Source organism: Centruroides sculpturatus, unplaced genomic scaffold, assembly GCF_000671375.1.
Source record: "Centruroides sculpturatus isolate CEXI.00-Female unplaced genomic scaffold, Cexi_2.0 scaffold1372, whole genome shotgun sequence".
NCBI classification, from domain to species: Eukaryota; Metazoa; Arthropoda; class Arachnida; order Scorpiones; family Buthidae; genus Centruroides; species Centruroides sculpturatus.
In genome coordinates this window covers 20,119-27,670 of record NW_019385638.1, presented here as the reverse complement: position 1 = coordinate 27,670, position 7,552 = coordinate 20,119, and positions in this window count along the sequence as shown.

Sequence of the window (7,552 nt, the reverse complement as noted above, 5' to 3'; positions counted from 1 at the left end):
ATGCAAGAATTATGGTCCCGATTCTATTTCTGAACGTCTCCTGTTCACGTCAAGTCAAACGAACTATTTTCAACGTTTCTGGAACGTTTACAATCGTTCTATAATCGAACCAATATTCGAATTTTATGTTCGAATTTAATTCAAATATTGTTCGAATTTGTTCCAACAAATTCGAACAAAACATTCGAAATAGAAAGCCACTTTCAACCACTTTCAACCACTTTCAGCCTCATATCTCCCACACCCTTATAGCTATCGAGACGCAACCACCCCTATGCACGAATGGAGACTCGGGGCTACTACCACATACAAACACCATTCACGTGCGATGTGTAGTTTTGGCGGAAAAGTGAAATATAGGGACATACATGTCCCTTTATATATATATATATAGATTTACATAAAGTAGAGAACATTAAAACAGTTTCGGTGATTTTTAATATTTTTAAAGTTGACAGCTTATTTATATTTAACTTTTAAACTAAATACATTCATTACAATGAACTTTTTGAGAATAAATCAAATTAAAATAACTCAAGCATGTTAGTATATTATTAGTAAACTAAAAGCTCAAGTTAATACTTTTGTAGTATACTGTGGATAGAATTGTATACGTAGATGATTGATTTTATGGATTTAATTTTGCCGTGGACGTCCGCAGGGGGAGCAGACGAGGTACTTGCCCCCTGGGATTGAGTAAAAAACTCCACAAGTTATTAGCATATGTAACTATACACCCTCGACCCTTGTCTTCTTTTTGTATTTACGCATTACTGTATTTACAATCTACTTGTGAGAGAAAAACCCTCAAAAAATTAAATCAAAATTTATTGATGCAAATGTTTGTCTCCAATCGCCTCCTCCCTGGAAAACATTTTGCATACGCCCATTTTCAGTAGTTAATTTTATAAACCAATAAAAAAAAAAAAAGAGTCAAGCGAGCTTTATTCACAAGAATTCACCAAGAAAATAAATTAGGTTTCAGCTGAGTTCAACAACATTTTACAGATTTCTGTCGAAGTTTTCCCATGCCAAGACAATTTTCCACGCTAATATTTCTTATTCAAAGTTGGCATTCTCGTCAACAACTTTACTTACAAACAATAACATGCAGGAAATTACAATACGATGACGTCGACTTGAAAGGTAATGGGTGTTATTGACCTTATTTATAATAACAACAAGCACAGTTGATAATGAATTAATACTCGATTTAGAATACGTAAGTTATAAATTATAGTTCTTAGCAATTAATTTTTATTTTTTTTATATATGCAAAAAGACAATTCTTTAACAATAAGACAGCTTCGTGTATCCGCATAGGCTAATTTCCACAACTAACATTAAAAACACATTAGAAACATTTAAGACGGCTTTGACCTTTCATTATAAGCTTTTTGTCGCCTGTAAAGTTTTTAAAATATTAATAAAAATTCTTCTGGTTATTTGAACCGGAAATTTAATGAATACAAACGAAACTTCATCCCCAACGGCAGCAGATTTTCCATTACACATTTTATAGGTAGGAAAGAAGTTATTTTAAGTTCAAAGTGTTCTTTTTTAGTGTGATCTGATTTTCAGGTAATTATATGAAAATATAATGTTATTTTTATTTTTAAAGGAGTAATTTTTTCATTCTTACATGAAAATTGTATTTATTAATTTATTGTTTTTTGTAATTTATTGTTTAGTTATTAAACTGATAATTTGTTTCTTTAATTTTCTAAATATTAATTCAATTTTTTCGTGTTTTTTAATACTAAATTACACTACCCGTACAATTATTGCACGTATATTGCACTTTTTCTCAGTGTTATAAATTGAGATTTTATTCCTGGAAAAATACTTCTAATCATAAATACTACTAAAGTCTCTATTAATACCATTTATTTAAGAATGAGTAATTTGTAACAAATGTATTTGTTACAAATGTATTTGTTACAAATTACTCATTCAAATGTATTTCTTGTTTAAAACGGTCTTTATATTTTTTCAGTTTCTATTTAAATAATATAGGGTACAGAGGGGATTATGAATGGGGGATAATTAGGCTGCAATTGAAAAAATTGTAGACATATAATTCTACGATATAAACCCTATGTACTATAATACTACGTTTAGTGTCATTTTTTATTTTAAATATATTAAGAAATAAGTGGAGAAGGCTACTGTTTGCACGTTTTGATACTTTTCTGCTCAACGAAAAATTCCTGATACCTATAACAATATTAATTATATCTCGCTTTACGACCGCCGTTTTACAAAACTCTCTTTTTATGATGGTTAAAATTTTTATTTTAGTTGTACTGTTTATAAAATATACAGTACATTCATAATAAAAATTAATTTAATTCCAGTCATAAAAGTCCAGAATTGTAACAGAACAGGTCGTAAAGCTGGGATCTACTATACTTGGTATTTGCGTAATTTATCGTTGATTTATAATTTAACTGTTTGAGTAAACACTTCTATAATTATTCACTAATTTAGATACAAATTTTTCGTTTATAATTAAATGTCTCTTTTTATACAAAATTTAAAATTTTACACGCAATTGTATTTATTATTTGCTAAAAATATTGACCTTGAAGATACCTTTGGACAATACAGTACTTCCTTATGTAAATATATCACAAATAGCGCAGAAAAACACATCAAACAAGGATATTTTATGGATAAAAATTCGAAAGAAAGACGTAATAATGGAACTGAATAAATACTTAGTGTCTTAATAAATATTTCGACTCATACTAAAGAAATAATTAGATAAATGCTGATTATTTATTTTAATTAATTGATCGTATAAACGAAGAGAAAATATTTATTTTTTTGAATTTATTAATTATTTCCTCATTTATTTTGTAAAAAATAATTACTGTAATTTAAATAGTAATTAAGTTCAGGTTAATGACGTTATTTAATAAAGTTTAAATATTCATAAATTATAAGTTTTATGGGTATATGAAATACACTTCTTAAATTAGATATTAAAGACAATTATTCCTAAAAATTTCCATTATTCTAAGAATATTATTTATCACTATTTTCCTCTCTTATGAAGGCCCTCTCATAGGAGGCCCAGCAATGGTCAGCTCTTAAATGTGAGGAAATCGGAATATTAAAAGAGAGTATACTGGAGGAAAGTATCAAAAAGATAAGTAATTTTTTTTCATTTAAATAATAATACTGTACAAGTAAATAATGTGAAAAGAAATTGTAATTAAAACGAGCAATTATTTCTTGTGATGTCATAATGCCGGGCTGCAATTTTTAATCGTATTTTTAATTTATTTAATTTAAAAATATATGTCCGCCACCTGAAATTAGTACTGACTTGTCCCTGTACATCATACTTTTCCTTTAACAATAGAGTCGTGTCTGTCGTCTATCCAACACCTTTTCATGTAAAATATTTGAATTGAAATATCGTGACTTTCGGTTTGCATCGGAAGCTCTTATATAGTTAGGCCAAGAACACACATGCGTAAAATTGTGTGGCTGAAAACTGAATCAGAAATCAGCTTTCAGTTCAGTTTCTGTTTTACGCTTTTATGCCAGAACACACATACGTAAAAATTCTGGCCGAATAGGAAACACCACTGCCACCAACAGTGCTAATTTTATTAATTTTTTCCTCTCATAGAGGCTATCTATCCCTTTGTACCTTCCATTTTTTCTCCACTTCCTCTGCTATAATATAGAAAATTTAAATTAATAGACTCGTATTCCGAATTCAAATAAAGAACGTGTGATCTAAATACTAGGCCTATATATCGATTCTACTAGACTTACCTGTTATTTGAAATTTAACACTTGTAGCCATCCATAAACGTTGTTTAAATACAGTGTCTTTATACATGACACTGATGTGGTCGAACGAATTCAATAAACTCCTCTATTTTTCCAGACCGTCACAATTGTATGATTAACCCTCATTGCCGCCATTGTTAGAATAAAAACCACGTGTCTACTTTGACGTCACAGGAAAGACTTCTCTTTATTGGAGGAATTTTGGAGTAAAAATTTTTCGGCGTAAAAAGTAGAGACATGCTCTACTCTATTTTCAGTTCTGTTTCAGCCAAAATTTCAGAAAAATTTTTACGTTTTCTGTTTTATGCTAGATTTTACGCCGAATTTTACGCATGTGTGTTCCTGGCCTTAATCGGGGCCTCCTGCCCTTAAGATTTTCATATCTGTTCTTGAATTTCATTTGCCTAACACCGTTCTCAAGAGTAAGAAAAACAGGCAGACAGACGGACGGCAGTGAAAATTTATAGATCAATTTTTTCCAAATTGCAGCCCAATGAGATTCTCCCATAGAACACATGACCATAGTTATTGTTTGTACATGGCAACTCTATTCGATTGTAATCTAGTGAGGAGGATGCCGCCGGAAAGACTTTCTATAAAAAATTAGCCCTGTTTAGGTGTTAAAAACGTGAAGAAAACCAGAGGAACTCCACGAACTAAGTGTTTAATGGTTTTATTCATTCAACCGCAGGTGGGCCTTCCGAACAAGTTAAGATACCAAACAATTAAATAAGATTGTTCCAATTTATCATAAATTGCTAAGCGTATAAATATGGTATGACTACAGTAAAAAATAACGGAAATATAATCTGAAAGAAGACGTTGTACTATTATTCAGCAAAAAATAGGTGGAAAGGATGTCAAAAGGAAAGATGGCACGAGTTCGAACTGTCTGAATTTAACTTAATCCGGAAAGAATGATTATAGTGACGAATAAATGATAATTTGTCGGAAGAATTGTGTCATAAATAAAGTATTGATGCTCCTATATTTTAAATCTTTAGAGTATCATTATCTGAAGATTTATTGTACTGTACTTGTTATCTAACAAATACAAAGCATTTCCTCTTCTATAAATCATACACATCCGAAAAGATATTGTAGTAGCCTATATTATTTAAGCCACCTTTTTCAGAATTGCACAGTAATGAAGCGTATAACTGATTATAGATATTCGTGCGAATCTCTCAAGTATTGTAAGAAGACATTCATCTCCATTTAATCTTTCAGATGACCGTAAAGGACAATTTTTTCTTAATTGCATAGAATATATAGCTATAGACAATATAGAATTTAGATTTTTATACTCGATTAGTTGAGGCAATTCTTTTTTTTTTTTTTTTTTTAATTTTTCATTCGTTCTGGACAATAGAATTATAGATAATGTCAGGGTTGGACTGGCCCAGAAGGATACCATGTTTTCCCCTTTGGGCCATAATTAAAAAAAAAAGTACATGATAATAATATAATAAAAATAATACAGCAAGAGTTTTTTGAAATTTTATATTATTTTTGTAGAAAGAATCCCATGTTGCAGGCTGCATTGTTGAGAAATCGCTTGGGGCTCGCTCGAAACAAACGGTCAGCACTTTTTTACAACCGTAAAAAAGTGCTGACGAATTTACAATTTAATAAAACGTAACAGAGACTAAAAATGTCTTCACTTTTTTGTCATGCCCAATCACCAGGAACAACTATATTCCACTGCAGAGACGATCTTTCTTTAAATTGTGCTGGGATTGTCACCTGTGAACTTTTAGACTGTTTTGCATTTTTTGCAGAGTCGTATCCTTTAAAGAAAGGTTGTTTCTGCAGTGGACGATAGTTGTTCCTGGTGATTGGACATGACGAAAAGTGAAGACATTTTTTGTTTCTGTTACGTTTTATTAAACTTGTTTAGGGTTTTTTACAGTTGCTGCGGACATTTTGCTTACAGGAAATACATTTACGATTCATACACAATTGTAATAATCAAAGAATAATGGCGATCGGATGGACGAGGCGGAGACGTAAATGAAAAATGTACTTTATAACAATTTAACTCGATGTTATTTATGGCTACGACATGAAAAAACGATTGATGAGAATGGATAATGAAGCGGTTATACATAAAATTAGCAAAAATAGCACGGTAATTAATTAAAATACACTTTGGTGTAACCTGTTTTAATGAATGTATTAATGTTGTTTTTTAAAATTATTTTTCTTTCGTTTTAATTTTAAAATTTACATTTTACATTCATAAACATTTATAATGGCTGTAGGTCTATATCGTAGCGTTTTGCTCTCCAATCCGATCTAGGATAAGGCTTTGTCGTAAGGGCACAAATTAAAATCTGTATTTCACACTATCTTGGACTTTGTGAGGAAGTCCAGGATTACCTGTGTGAAATACAGAATTGTGAAGGACCAGTATGAACATTAAAGCTGTTAACTGAAATAGTACAAGCACGAAGGTCAATAGGTGGCATCCTACTTATTAACCCTTCAGTTGAACTATTCTATACCTAAGCTTGATAAGTAAAGAGACTTTAAAATATATTTTGCATAATTAATTAATTGCAAATGTTGTAATATTATTAAAATTAATAGATAAATGTATATATTCCTTGCATAATTATAATTCAGTCGTAATAGTAGACTGTTTAATTTTATTACTGTAATACTTACTGTATAAGCTAGAGCACGAAGAAAAAGACAGCAGAACTTGATTTTTATAACTTTTATAAGCGTTTTTTTGGGGGGAGATGATAATGATAATGTTAAGGTCACATGCAAGCAGTTAATTTATGTTCATTTGCTTTATTATGACACTGGAAAAATGTTATCTCCATTAAAAAAGCAACATTTTAACTAGATAGGGGTGGGAAAAACTTGTGAGATTGACCTATAAAGCTCATAAAACAAAGAATTAAAGTACCATGGGCATTCATGAGCCTGAATAAGCTCGGCCAATCTCAATTCTGTAAAAGTATCAATCCTCTTACTTTCCGCACATGATTTCGTACTTCTAATTAATTTTTCTTTTAATTATATATATATATATATCTGTGTATATATAATCGAAATAACTAATAAATATTTTAAAAGTATTTCAATTAATAAAACATCAAATAATATTTGACTAAAACTATTTTCCACGAAAATAATATTTTATATGCAAGTTTGAATTTTCTAGTTCAAAATACGCAGCGCCATCTTTCTTTAAAATAGTTTTATAAAATATAAAAGGCTGTTTTTCAAATTTTTGTGTAAGAATGATGACACCCATCTATCGCAAATACTTTAAATTATTTATTCATATTTTTCGAAAAGTCGTAAATAAAATATATTTTTAATAAGAAATTTGCTTACATTCTTACGAAATAACAATAAAACATAATTATCATAATTATACAGCCAATTCCATGTTAAATAAGTAAAGTATTAAATATTAAAAAGAACATTTTTATCGAAAATTAAATAAATCAAAATTTTTTTATATACTTTAATACAAACATATAATAACTTATTCGTTTGTTAAGGAAAAAATCGTTTGAAACATTTATGAAAAAATAATCTTTTTAATGACGTGAACGAAACACGGCACCACTCCAGTCACGTGAACACGACTTCCCCCTATGTCACGACTAATCTGATGGCTAACGTTTAAATCTCCCATTTAAAGAGACAAAGGAAAATATTTCTAATGTTCAAAATTTTAAAACTTTCTGTAATAAAATAAAAATTTCAATTTAATAAA